The sequence below is a fragment of the Anomalospiza imberbis genome, chromosome 1 (genome assembly GCF_031753505.1).
Source record: "Anomalospiza imberbis isolate Cuckoo-Finch-1a 21T00152 chromosome 1, ASM3175350v1, whole genome shotgun sequence".
NCBI lineage: Eukaryota > Metazoa > Chordata > Aves > Passeriformes > Viduidae > Anomalospiza > Anomalospiza imberbis.
The window spans coordinates 9,691,718-9,706,108 of NC_089681.1; the positions used below are offsets into that span (position 1 = coordinate 9,691,718).

General features: G+C 49.1%; 1 long non-coding RNA gene across 1 annotated transcript; it reads right to left on the minus strand.

Moving 5' to 3' along the window:
• Positions 1 to 5,279: 5,279 nt before the first annotated feature.
• Positions 5,280 to 13,791, minus strand: LOC137468888 (uncharacterized). The gene is made up of 3 exons (XR_010996226.1): positions 12,675 to 13,791; positions 7,613 to 7,670; positions 5,280 to 6,323 (listed from the first exon to the last, which is right to left on the minus strand). It is a non-coding gene; the product is annotated as an uncharacterized lncRNA (long non-coding RNA).
• Positions 13,792 to 14,391: the final 600 nt, after the last annotated feature.

Genomic DNA, 14,391 nt, shown 5'->3' on the forward strand with positions numbered 1-14,391 from the left:
CTACGTGTGCTACAAGGTAGAGATGTGAGAAGAGCAGGGGATGGAGGCCATCACAAACCACAGCTTGGTGGACACCTGGGGCACCTTTGAAAGAGTGTAAATGACTCCATTGTTGATGTGAAGATCAGTCATAAGGAGTCAACAGCTCTCCTGTGAGCACTGCCTCTGGGCTGGCCATATTCTCAGCTGAGAGGTCAAGGTAATGCAAACTCCTGTGAAATGAAGGTTCCTTGTCCAGGAGAGGCAGCAAGATCTTAGCAAACAACACTTGGGGTGGGAGGGCAGCAAGGCAGTGAGACCATCTGGTCAGCAATATGCAAGTAGCTGCTGTAATTGCTGGGCCCTGGGAAGGAGCAGCAGGGCCGGTTCCTCCACATTTGGCTGTAAGCAAGGAGGTGCTGCTGCCCTGCCAGAGCAGTCTCTGGCTGCAGCCTCATAAAGGACCCAGACCCACCCTTAGATGTCGTTCTGGCACCCCCACTTCCTCCTTGGAGCAGATCTGGAACAGTCACCTTGCTTAGGGACAGATGATCCTTTAACTTGGCACTTATGTTCCCAGCCAGGTCTGTCTAGATGAGATGCTACTGGGTCCAGCAGAAAAGCTGCTTCTGTTCCCCCTTCCCTCCTGAGACGTAGGGAAATTTGAGAGGGGAAAAAAACCAAACCAAAACAACCCAAGAAGTTTGGAGGTGGAAAACCCCTCTCTACTTTAAAACCCTTGAGAGCAGGATTTGTTCTTGTCATTTGTCCATGGCAGTGTTCCATCTAAATGTTTTTCATGCAAAACATAACCCCTGGTAATGTTTATTTAGATGGGGACTACCAGGGGTCATCGCTTCTCTCTGTCTGTAGAGCAGGTGCCTGCTCTGTCCATGATCCCCAGCTTTAGCTGCTTGCCTGCTGGAATGTAAACAAAGGCACCAAATGAAGTACTTCCGCACAGGGGGCCCAATACCTACAGCACTTCTCTGCACGCCAGCCTCACTGCTGCCCAGGTCTCCATCTGCTTTGGGCAAAAGACAGGACTTGTAGCCATTGTGGCAAGACCTGGGCCTTGGGGGCTGCAGATTGAACTAAAGCATCACAGCCCCCACCAGCGACTGAGAGTAAAGCTGGGAAGCAAAATGCTATTTAGAGGAATTACCTTAAGATGTGTTACCCACACCTAATCCCTGTCCCTTCCTGAAAGGGATTGATGGTGCAGGAGAACAACAGCATCTGTTGCTGGAGGAAGAGCTTCCTGAGGAGCAGATGGAGAGGCCATGTCCTGGGGGGACCCTCACTCCTCCTGCAACCAAGATGTCATCAGCTGTCAACAGGATGGAGAAGATGAAGAAGAACCAGAACAAGGTGCCTCAGAGATGTCACAACTTATCTGGACTCTCTGTGTAGGTCTAGAGATGGAAGGAGCTCTTGGGGTTTGAAGGAGAAATTAGGCCTTGATGAGTTTTTTCTTTGATCCTCCAAAGCGAGTCTTACAGACACTGTCTCACTGAAGTGGCTTGGCTGCCAGGCTGGATAACCAGGCCTTGACCATAGCAGGGACCAACACCCGCATTTGGAGTTGCCAACAGCCCTGTCCCAGGATGTCCCTCCTTCCCTGCAGCCCCAGGTGCTGCTCGGAGCAGGGCAGCGCCAGCAGAGCCTGCAGCCAGAGACTGGTGGAGATGGCTGGGTTTTGTTACACACATTTGAAGCCTGCAAGGTGCTCCGGCATGTGGCTGCTCCCTTCCCATGGCTGCAGAGCCTCGCCCGTGCTCTGCTGTGCTGTGTGTTCTTCGTGCGTGCTCGCCCAGAGCAGCCCGTGAGGGCAGGGCCATATCTGGGTAGTCACGAAGGGTCTCTCCCGGCCCCCTGGCATGGATGTGGGGGTTGATGCGAAGGCTCTGACCTGGCCCCCATCCTTTACCCACGGCCCGGCGGGGTGAGCACCCAGCGAGTGCCGCTGGCCCGCGGGGGCTGCCCAGGGGAGCCGCAGCCGCTGCCCCGGGGTGGCGGGGAGGGAGCTTGTGAGGGGCCCGGGGATCGGGGCCGGGCGCGGCGAAGGTGCCGGGGCCGCCTCTCCCTCCCCCCGCGCCGCTTCCTTTTATATCGATGCGGCACCGCCGCCCGCAGCCACAACCTGCGGCCGTGACGCCGCCGGCAGCCGGAGGGACGAGGCTGCGCCCCGTGCCCAGGTAAGGGCTGCCCGCGGCCCCCGGGCGGGCGGAGCGGGGCGCGGAGGCAGCGGCGAGGGGCGGCTCAGCAGGAGCGAGAGGGAGATGGGGATCGCCTAAGGAGCCGGGAGGAGCCTGAGCGGAGCCGTGGGGTGGGCGCCCGTGGGGAGCCGCGGGGCGGAGAGGAACCGGGAAGGAGCCGGGGCAGCTCCCGCCCCGCTGTCCCCCATCGCCGGGCGGGAAGGCGCAGCCCCCGCAGAGGATGCTCAGCACTGCCCGGGCAGCCCCGCGCCTTCCCGGCCGGCTCCCGCGGCGCCGGGTGCTCTGTGGGGCCGCGGAGATAGCGCCAGGGCGGCCGGAGGCTGCTCTGGCCGAGCTCTGCTTCCCCCGGGGCATGGGGATTGCGAGGCCGCCCGGGCCGGGAGGGGCCGAGGCGCATCTGCTCCTGGCTGTGAGGGGGTGACAGGCCGGGCACGGGAGGTCCTGTGTGCCCTGGGCTCGGGCACGGACGTGGCAGATCCAGCGAGCGGTGTGCCAGCCCTCACACCAACCCACACCATCTCCAGTCACTGCCGGGTTGAAGCCGAGCAGCAGCACGCTGGGCTGGCCGGCCTCGGGAGGAAGCCATGGTTTGGTCCTGCGTGCCATGGGTGCTGTGTGAGGCTGTCCTGGGCTGGGAGCAGCAGTGACCATGTTAGATGGAGGCCTTTTGTACAGACGCTGGGTGCCAGGCCGAAGACCTATTATTCGTCCTCGTTCATGCAAATCTTGTGCCTGAAAGTTCAGCCCAGCTGGCAGAAATGTGCTGGACTGGCTGGTGAGAGGGTGAGCACTTCTGCTTTGGGGGATCTGGTACTTCCTCATCTGGGCAGGAACGGTGGTGTGGTTATGATCATGACTCTGTGTGAAAAATGCTCTTCTCTTGAGCAAGCTGTAGAGTTTCAAAAGGGTTAGTGCCAAAACAGAATAGCACAGAACAGCCCCTAAACAGTGAATTACCTGCCTGTATGGTTTGGAGCAGAGTTACCCTTCTGCCATTTAAAAATTAATTCTTATCCCTAATAACCATTTTTAATTTACGTAAAAATGTGTACATTCTTTTATTTAAGATCCAAAAAAGCTATGAAGAATGATGCTTATTCAGTGTTTTGTTAGGTATGTGACTAAAACAATAGAAAGGCCCTTTTTCTTAAATTCAAACAAACAAAACCCTGCATCTGCACCCCAGACTAAGAAGTGCTTTGAAGAGATGTGGGATTTTGGTGGAAGTTTAATATCATCTTTGTTTCAGAGCTTGACTGAAAAAGAGGTTGGCAATGGCTGCTGCCTGTTTAATGTTGAGGAGGACAGAACTGATGCTCTGGGCAGTTGGGGAGTGTTCATGGTGCCTACATGTGCTCTGAAGGACTCTTGGGTGCACACAGACACCCTGGGTCATTTCAGTGCTTGGCTCTGCTCAGGGTCATCTTGCCTTAGAGAGAGGCAGCATTTGCTGCATGGCTCCTTCTGGGTTCCCTGCTCAGCAGGGATCAGGAGCCTGTGCCTGTCCAGGCTGCAGGAAGCTCTCCAGCTGCTGTTGCAGACAGCAGTCCCTACCTGCTGCTCGTTCTTGCTCTCTGGCAGCCCTGCTCAGGCCAGAGGCCTCATCAGTGCATTCTCTGACAGTTGACACCGCTTGCTTTCCCAGGGTCAGTGATGCAGTTTCCTCCATGGCTCAGCAGGAGCCCCTGGCATGAAGGAGCTTCAGAGCAGGTCTGAGGCAGTGCTCTGCAGGGAGACTAGGAAGCACTCAGCATCCAGTAGAACAGTTATACCAACAGAACTTTTAAAGACAATTCCAATAAAGTCCAGAGCATCGTTTCCTCTAACTGAGATCAATAGTTCAGACTGCTCAGCAAAGAGCATGTGCGATGGATTTTCAATAATCAGCACAGCACAGCACAGCTCAGGCTTGAGGAAAAAATTATTAGGCCTCATTCCATGCCTCTAAATGCGAGTGTGCCCAGCAAGAGCACTGGGGGAGGCTGATGTACTGAGGGGAGTTAAAAAATGTTAATGCTGCCTCTGAGCATGGAAGGGCACAGCCACTCTCAACTGCTATTTATTTCTTTGTACTCAAAGGTATCAGAGGATACACAGTGGCTCACAAAAATAAAGACTGGTATTTGAGATACTTCCTGTTCTTGTTAGAGGAGAACAAGGCCCAGAGTATTTTGAAAGTAAAAGCATATTTCCTGTGAAAAACTGCTGAAGTGACGTGTGAGATTGTTTCGGAGCTGGAGGCACAGGCGATGATTCAGGCCAGCAGTGCTGGCAGCTGGGCTGGTGTGGGGCTGAGGGGAGGGTGCTGAGCACCAGCTTGTCTAAACCTGCAGATAGGGTACAGCCTCATGTGCTCCTCTTGCTGCCCTGGGAACAGGAAGACAGGCTGTGTCCTTTGGCTGCAGACAGCCTCAGGGGCTTGACTAGGGACTAGAGTTTGGTCTGCTAGCAGGTATAAGCAGACCCGCTCTGGTTGAGTAAGTACATGCTCCAGAGGCTTCATAGAGAGCCAGTGTAGGTCTCTGGGCTACCCAAGCACAAAGGTGATTCCATTGTGGTATCAGGACAGCTTCTGTAAGCTGAAGGTCATTCCTGCATTGCTCTCTCTATCCCGACTTAGAAAGACGTCTCTGAGGTTAGTTCAGTCCAAGACCCGTCCTCCTGATGGTCTGGTTTAGGTTTTCATTTAGTGTTCATCATGGCTGCGAGCCTGCTTATCAGCTGAATCATTGCCCCATGCAGACCTGCATGGTTCCACAGGGAGCTGAATCCAGCCTGCTAGCTCCCAGGAGCCTTCTCTCCCCTGCAGCAGCTCAGCTCTGAGGGAGGAGGTGGCTGGGAGCAGAACACAGCCCTGACAGTCTGCTGGAACACAGTTGCTGGAGCTGGTTTTCAAATCTGCAGCAGGGCTGTATCTCGCAGTGGGTAGGAAGCACTTTGCACAGTGTCTGCAGTTACTCAGCTGTTGGAAACCTTTGTTCTGTGCTGCTCTGTGTGGAGCTGGATATAGCTTGGAATTTTTTTTTGGGTGCTTGACTTCTATTACTGTCTTTGCTGGGTATATTTTAAAACAAATACACACATGAATTTATTCCCTTGAGGTCTTTATGTACTAGAGATGCTCAAACTGAGTGTATGCATGACCTTATGGAAATAGGTGGGATAAGTCTAATAGGTAGCTTTGGTTTCCATCCCCAGCAGTTTTTCAGGTGGTGCAAACTGCTTTTCTATCATAAAAATTCATTTTTCCTAAAATTTCTTTCTAGAGGTGTGTTTGCTATCTGTTTTGCAACAATGCTCTATGATTGATCTATCCCAGGGTATCTAGTGGACAAACTCATTTCTCAAAGGCTTGCTGGATAGAAAGGGAAAAAATCCCAAGTCTTCTGACTACAGCAGAAAACTAGGCAGTGTATCTGAGTCTCGCTAAGACAGTCTTTGTCTCAACTGAGAAATATGACCCCCCCCCAGTCCCAAGCATCTGCCTTGTTCCCAGTCTCGAGGTCAAACCTCCTGGCCACAACCCTCTCTATTTAAGAAAAAGATGTAGACACAAGTTGTAATCTGTGCTATGAAAATCTAATCTGTGACCTAATTTGTTGTGATACCATGAAGAACCTGTCAGTAGCAATCATCGTAATGCGTGGCACGGATGCACTGCCGGCTTTCCAAGAGTGCTCGCTCGCTGTAGCCCCAGAGGAGGGGTGTCAGGCCGAGTGAGTACATTTGGGCTCCTCCACTGACAAATCTGGGAATAATACAACTCTCAGGTCACTTTTGTTATTCTTTTAAATATGGAAATGGATGGGCAGTCTTACTACGTGTGAAGGGAACCTCTTCTGAGGATCTCTGTGGAACAGGCTGGTTTGAAACATGTGGGAAGGAATGAGATGCAACCAAAACTGGACAGCTTTCTGTGCTTGCCATAATAGCTGTTTACCTGTCTGTTCATTCTCTATGACCATGGCAGCAGCTTGGATGAAACCAACTCACTGGGTGAGTGGTTAGGGAAGGGACTTGTCTGAATAACTTCTCACCAGTGGGAGCTGTGGCTGCGTGGGCTGATTCTCACAGGGCAAAACTGGCTGGCTTCTGGTACAGCCCCTTTGGGCCAAGTATGTTGTCCTTTAAGGAGAAAAAACAAGATCTTTTTTGGTGTATTGCTGAAAACAGAGCACTGTCAATCTTGATCCGCAAGACTAGAGAAGGAAGGGAAGGTTTACAGGTCAGGAATGCACATGTAATAGGCAGGAAAACTGGGAACTGTACTCCTAGGTCCCTGCACTGCTGCATCTGTCAGGGAAAAATCTTAACTAAGAAACTACTGCTGTATCAGAAATAACAGAGCTGGGCTTCCATTTTGTTCTAGAAATAGCTATTTGATTTTTTTTATATTATCCTTCAAATGCTTTACTTGAAAGTACTAAATTAAAATTTACAGGGGCAGGCAGTCTGTGGACAACTGCTAAAATCCATGTCTGGTTAGTGAGACCATCAATCCATTTGGACTTTGAGATCCAGTAACCTAGATCCTGTTAGATACATGTGCATGATCTGCTGCCTCTCTTTCTCGCCCTCACTGGAGCTACCTGTACTGCTGTTAAGGCATTAGATTTTAAGGCATCTTCTTTATTTTGAGCCTCCTCTTTATTTTCAGTGCTTTGTTCCCTAGCATACATTAGGTGTATGTTAGCATACTGGTGTATGTTGCATTCTGGTAGTAATTAGGGTGTTCTTTTTTTTTTTTTGTATTTCAGTGTACTTTTACCCACCCTGAGCACTCAGAGCTCAAGTTTCAATGTGTTATTTGTTGATTTTTGTTCACTCCAGACTTTTCCCTCCACCCACTCACTTCCTCTCACAAATGTTTCCTCATTTCACCACTTTTTCACACCCATTTCTAGCACAGGGTTGCCTCCCACTGCGGGCAGGCTCAGCACTTCATCTACCTCAGCACTTCATCTACCGTTCACCTCTGCGGGAGATGGGCGACAGATCCAGGTGTGAGGGGAAGAGCAGAGGGAGGAGAAGGTGCTTGCTTATGTCAGGGGAAAGGTGCAGTGGCAGGGAGAGGAGGTCTGGGTGCAGGTGTATTTTTGGGCAGCAGGACCAAAGGCATGTAAGCGGGGTGGGTGTATGGGTGGAGGGAGTGAAGGTAGAGAGTGCAGGTGGTTTTATGTGTGTGCTCATGATGGGGCACAGCACAACCTTTGTGTGTGCACAGCTGGGAGACAGCCGGGCATGCTGGGCTGGCACCTCTGAGGTTTGAGGAAGGTTAATCTCCAGACCACAGTGCAGCCAGCCAGAGGCCCACAGCAAAGCACAGGCAGCTGAGGTGGCACTTGCGATAGCTCCAAGTTTAAATGTGCAATTTTGTTCTGTCTGTCTTTTATTTTTAACAAAAGGTTTCTCACCTCCCCTTGGACAGCACCAATTTCTCAACCACAAGGAGTGCATCTGGCAGCTTACAACCTGTTAAAAAGAGGAAAAAAATACCATGGTGAAAATAACATGTCTGTAGTTTTAAATTAGGTAAGGGCTAAAATTAGTAGGAACAGGCCTGTCTGTGTCTGTGGAAACCAGCAGAGAATTAACATTCATCTGATGCTGAGCAAGGCAAGCAGAGGTTTGCAGCTCACACTTCCTTCGCCTTGTCCCACTCCTGTCCTTGCAGCTTCGCTTCCCCACAGGGCTCAGTCACCAGTTAGCAGAAAACTGTGCAGATACCACTAACCTTGTGCCAACACTGAGTGCTGCTTTCAGCACTGTGAAGTGTTAGCAACAGCCAGAGCATTTTTACCACACTCCTTTCATTTCTTTGTTCAACTGCTGTGAGTGCAGCTTTGGATGCATCATGCTAAGGTCACTTGTTTACAGAGCCCTGGATGTGGCCTGAGTCCCATGCTGGGGCCCAGATCCACCCACCATTTCCTCGGTGAGATAGGAGCCCCCAAGACACTTGTTTTCTCTTCCCAGCTGTGGTTTACTTTCCTTTTCTGTAATTGTGTTTCTGTTAACAGGGCTGCAGTAAAAACCAGTTACTGAATTATTTACCTCACTAGAATAACTCTCGGGTGATTTGGTTCTTTGCAGATTATTTTTTATCTCACACCCTGGCGTCATTTTCATTCACAGCATGACCCATACAAATAGGTTTATTGGTGCAAGCTAAAGTGTGCAGCAGACTGGTGGAGTGATGTGTTTGAGGGAGGGAGAACAGCAAGAGCCTTCACCTCTCCCCCCCCCTTCCCTGGGAACTGCCGTGCTAGGCCCTGTGCCCACTGCCTTAGTCAAACTCCTGGGAGGGAATGTTCTTCCACCCCTAGCATATCCAAAGGGATCAGAGGTCACTTGGAAATCAAAATTAATCAATGCCTTAGTGCAGCTTTGAAAAATTTACTGAAAGGGCTGGTGTTGCTCCAGTGCAGTGAAACTGGTGACCTCCCTCCCATAACAGCACCAGAGAGGGCTCTGGCTTAGCTCTCAGTGGCCAGGGGTGGCTGCTGAACTTCACCCTGGGTGGCAGGGCTGGATTCACACTCCTTGCACCACGCTTCCAACCAGAGCATGCACAGTGCAAAACCAGGGAGGGCTGGACTGCATCAGGTACGTTGCTGCCCAGAAACCTCTGGTAGGGGTTGTAGTGGAAGCTTGTGAAGTGCTCAGGCTGCTTCAGGCAAGGGACAGGGACCATCCCCAAATGGGAAAAGCCACAGAAGACCTGGAGTTGGCTTGTTTCCATGGGTTGCACCTCCTCTGAACTATCCCATGGAAGGACAACTGGAAGCTGTGTCTGCAGGCCTAATCCAGCAGCGTGCTGCTGGCAGTGGACAGCTGCTGGCATCAGGGCAGTTATGTGATGGATGATTTATGTTCCACCAACTCCGTGTCCTGACAGAGACACAGGGACAGAGTGTGATGGGGAGTACCTCTGTGGTCTGCAAGCTCTAGGGATGATTTGGGCTTCCATGGTGGTTTGTCTGGATCAGTCAACAAAACTCATAGATAAAAACTAGGAGCCTGATTCCCAGGACTCTTCTGGCAATCCCAGAACTGAGGAGAGCAGATGCTCCTGCCTGTGAATCCTTACTCTCACTGAAGGACTTGCTGATGACCAAATACCATCTTCTGTGCTTTAGTGGGTCTGTCAGGCATCCTGCTTACATTGAAGCATTAAGAAATATTTACTGTACATGTTAGTGTTCTCTTGTCAGTGCACTCTGAGTATCACAGATATCACTGGCAATGGCCTACAGCAATCCCTCAAATGTGAATGAAGAAGCCACTCCCTTCTGTATTTAAGGACTTGGACCATGTTCCTTTCCCAGGATTACTGCCTTGAAAGGAGATGGTTTTAGGAGTGCCTCTAAGTTGGTTTTAGGAGTGCCTCCAAATCTTATACCAGGACTTCTTGTGCCGAGGATCCACAGCTGATACATCCTGGTTACTGGTGTTATTGCACTTATGAGCAAAACCTGCTTTAGGTCCACTTGCACCCATTCTAGGTCTGCTGCTATTCCCTGTATGCCTGGACATGACATAAATCACAACACCTCTAAAATACATTTATGCATTGAGATATAAATGCACTCAGGACCTGAAGTTGCTGTTCATACCAAAAAAAGGATCTTTTAAACTTGTTGAGGTTCTGTTTCGTCTGCCATCTTCTTTTTAAAAACTAAACTACCTGATATGAGAAGCACTTGGTGGATGTACTCAGAACTCTTGTTCTGTGGAAAAAGGCCACCTGTGTGGGGACTGTGTCACCTCACATGCTTTTGCACAGGGCTCCCAGGAGATCACACAGCTGGCACAGGAGCAGTAAATTCTTTCTCCCACAGACTCCTGCAGATGTCAGTCATTTTGAGGAAACAAGAAAGGAGAGCAGGGGCCCAGAAGGACAATACTACGTTCAAGTGAGCATGTAGAAAAGGACTGATCCTGATAACCTTAAGTGCCCGCTGAGCCTGCTGGCAGGCTTGAGCACTTATCCAGAGTCCTTGGAGAGGACCAACTGATCCAAGGCCACCAAACAGATCATGCTCTATCAGCACATTGCCCAATGCTGCATGGGTTTGGAGCTGTTCCTGGGAAGTTTTCATAGACTTGAATATAGTTATTCGCATGTTGCACAGTGTCTGGGCTTTTCCTCTTCCTCTCAGCTCTGTTGGGCACTGCTATACAAGTGTCTGCAAGGGAAGTTGTGTTCTCTGTCAGTGCCCAAATTGGTGTAACTTCCCCTGGACAGTGGTTCCCAGAACTGCAACCCCGTCTGCACCAGCCCTGCTGGGGAAGGGGAAGAGCAGAGGCTGCTCTGCAGGGGGACTTTGGTGAGGAACTTTCCCTGCGTTTGCTCTCCTCCCCTAGTTCCTCATGCATGAGATGATCTGAGTCCTCATGTTCCCTGTCAGGTGACATTCACCAGCTGGGGTTTCTGCAACAGGGGATGCTCATGTCCACTCGAGAGGAGCCATGGGCTTCCTGTGACCTCTGTGGATTAACAGCACACACCCCACCCACACTACTACCCATGTGTCCAGCATGCCTCAGCCTCTCACAGCCCTGCTGCTGGGAGAGCTTTGGGGGGCAGTTAGAGGTATCCTTGCTTCTGAGGGAAACCAGAGCTAGCCCCTGCTGGCCCTGCCTGCTGGGGTTCAGCACAGGGAGCAGATCCCCTTTCACTCCCCTCTGATGGGAGCTGCACCACCTGCTCAAGTCCAGGGGGACAGGAGGGAGGTGAGCCATGTGTCTGCCCCCAGTGCCCTGCCTGCAGCCACGGCAGTGTCCCCCAAGCCATGGTCCAAGGGCAGCTGGTGGTAGTTCACACCCAGCTCAGACCCAACAACTTGTCAAGCTGGTCTTCCTCCAAAGTTGCTCCATATCTACTTTACCCTCTTCTGCAGGATGCCTGCAGAGCCCAAACCAACATTCAGGCTTTGCTGTGTACCCTCAAGGTTTGACCTACTCACTCTCTGTCAGCCAGTTGTGGGTGTGTTCTAAATATTTGTTTAGATCATCCTTCTCATATGTGCTGAATAGTTTCTGAGCTGGAAGAGCAGGCAGAGCATTGGCCTGGGAACAAATTAAGCTACCCCCTCTTGGTATGTTTTTTCTTTGTTTTGTTTTCTTTCCTGCACTATTTTGTTGGACTCCAATCCTGTGAATTTCACTGACATCAATAAAGTACTGACAATTTCCCCAGTGGATCTCAGCAGGATCAGAACTCTGTGGAGATGAAAGCATATCAGATTGTGTGAAAGACATCTTTTCAGAGGTCACTGAAATTTGGTCCCTTGTTCCAGAGCCTCCTTTTGCCCTAGACACTAATATTGCAAGTGCAGTAGGTGAATTTAGGTTCCAGCCCCATGAGAACGTACACTAGTTAATACAGAGAACTTTAGAAATTGTCCTTACTCTCTCTGATGTCATTTTTATCCCTTGAGTGTACAGAGATTAAAAGATAGTTTATGAGCATACTAAACATTCATTGCACATTTCTCTTCCAGTATCCAGTTGACCTCAAATCTAGAATGAAATGAATTTGCATTTGTTTCTAAAAGTATCTTATTTTGTGAATCAAAATGTCAACACATTTGAAAATGGTCCCGCATGAGACATTTGTATCTCTTGGAGTTTAAATTGCTGTATCAATGTTCCATTAATACTAAGGGTGTTTAAAGGACAAATTCTCTGCCTACTGCAGTGAAAGTTTACCCCGAGGTATGACATTTCACCTGCCACTGAGTATAAGATTGTTGAATATAATGGACTGGAATAGCAAGATTTGCACATGCTGGTAACAAAAACGGGTGAGCAGCAGATCCTATTACAGAAACCTTTCTCTTTTTTTTTTCCTCCTCCTTTTTCAGACGTTTAAACTTGCATGCTCTTTGCAACCTAAATTACTGCTCTATTCAGAAGCCTGTACTTGAATTTGAGCACAGTTTAGTCATGTAACATACGAGCGGATAAAGAGACCCCTGAGACCCCTCAAAAGGGTGCAAGGAAATGAGAGCACCAGGGTACATCCAAGGTCTTGTGGCACAAAGCCTGGCTCCAGCTGGACCACAGAGCTATGAGCCCCATCACATGCTCTCCTGGTGGCAGCTCTCCTGATGGACTGGGCTTTGCCGCAGTTGATCTCTGCCCTCACCATGGCTCTGTTCTGAGGGAGCAGGAGGACAGTTGGCAGGTCTCGACCCCCTCCTTCTCAAATGAAATATGGAGACAACTGGATGGAGCTATTGGCAAACTAAAGCACTGCAAATAATCTGAACCCAGGGGCCCAGCGAAGCGGAGCCTGAGGCGAGGCATGTTTACCCGAGGAAGTGCCAACACAGCCCAGGAGAACATACCATAAAATTGCACCATACTGTCCCTCCCTTGTGCTGGCATGGAAACCAGATGCCAGGATGAAAAAGCACCAGGAGACGAATAAAAAAGCTTCAAGTGCCAGAGAGCCCTGCTCAGCCCTACCTTCTGCTGCAGGCCATCTATGCTTCCCGGCATTCCCTGGTCTCCTGCCAATTCCCATCAACAGCTGTGGTTTGTGGTTGTAATGCTCAGCATTTGTCTCCTCTTTCTCCGAGCAAACCTGCCCAAAAGCTGGATGTGCAGCATGAAGCAGTTCAAGAGTCCCAGGACTCCCAGAACTGGCCTCTAAGTATGAAAACAAATCTTTCTTTACTCCTTTATCTTCTCCAAGGCCTGAGACATTGCAAATGTGGCTTTGTAAGGCTTCTGGGCCCTTCTGATGGCATTTGTGAGGAAAGGTTACATAGCACAGTGCTTTATAATACATAATTTACTTTCTTTTAAAGAACAAGAAAGTGCCAGCAGTAAATCGAAAGCTGGATTGCCAGCCCAGAAGCCGCCTGCTTACTGCATTTAGCAGATGAAATGTTCTTCACTCCATCATGCTTATTCCCAGTTTCTGTGTCTATGTATTGTTGTTGAGGCTGCAGCTTGGGTAGGAGCAGCTCCAAGATGTTAGCAAGTGTCTGTTAGGAATCCAACTCCCTGTTTCAGGAGGCCCCAGAAGCTCATTAGATGTTTAATAGCTTCCAGTCACTGCTGTGCTGGATGGACCTGAACTGGTGACCGAGAGGGGAAAGGTTCTCTCACACATTTACAAACCCTGAGGCATCTGTTCCCCAGACACAAATTTGTCTAATTCCCCTAAACCACTGATGATCTGCCCTGAAATGATACTCCCATTCCCTTAGGAAATCCCTTGGGTTGATATCAAGTAGATAGTTATTTTTGGATTCTTTCCCAGAGAGAGTGCACTGTATTGCTCTGAACCCTACACACCAAATAAATATATCATCCTACTGTAGTAAAGGTCCAAAAAGTTTTATTGAAGGGAAAACAGATTATTAATAATTAAGGGTAGTTCACTGTATTGGTTTTGAGCCAAGTAAAGCTAATAGAGCTTTTTTTTATAGCAGAGATAAAAGTGTAAAATATTGAGACTGAATTGATTGCAGCATTTAATGTAAAATAAAGTCAATTAATGAATTTCAAGGGTTAACGCTGCGTTAAAGTGAAACATGAAGCCCACAAGCAATGTATTAAGCATTTTTAAAGATTAGCGAAAGCAAACAAGCAAACAAAAATAAAAAAAAAAAAAACACCACCCTTTTTTTGATCAGTAAATGCCTGTATTTTTTTCTTTCTGAGGGAGAAACTCATATGACCAATATTTTTACTTCTTTTATCCTAAAGCTCTGGGTGGTTATATGTATGTGTGTGCTTTTCCCTCACCCCCTTTTAGAATAAAATAAAGTCCTTACAAGAAGGTGATCAGTGATTAATTCTGACAAAATCCTCCTACATCTGCTTGCGATATTCTCATGGCAGGGATGGACAGGAGTGTAGAGGGAACAGTATTGGACAAACACTTTTGTAAAAAAGGCTCTAAATGAGGAAAGTTCTAAACTACTATGTGTTTGGACCACCCCATGTTGTTTATTGTTGACCCAACTACAATTTCTTAATTTAAAAGTATATTTTCTATTTCTCTGCAACAACAGAAGAACATGACATGGAAAAGAGAAAACAGAATCACTGGGTGATTAGCTGTACTAATGAGGATGAGGAAGGGTTTAAAACATTCTGCATTGAACAATTTAAATGTTTATCACAGAATAAACCTGCAGCCAGTCCTTCTCACTGACAGCCATTTTATTGT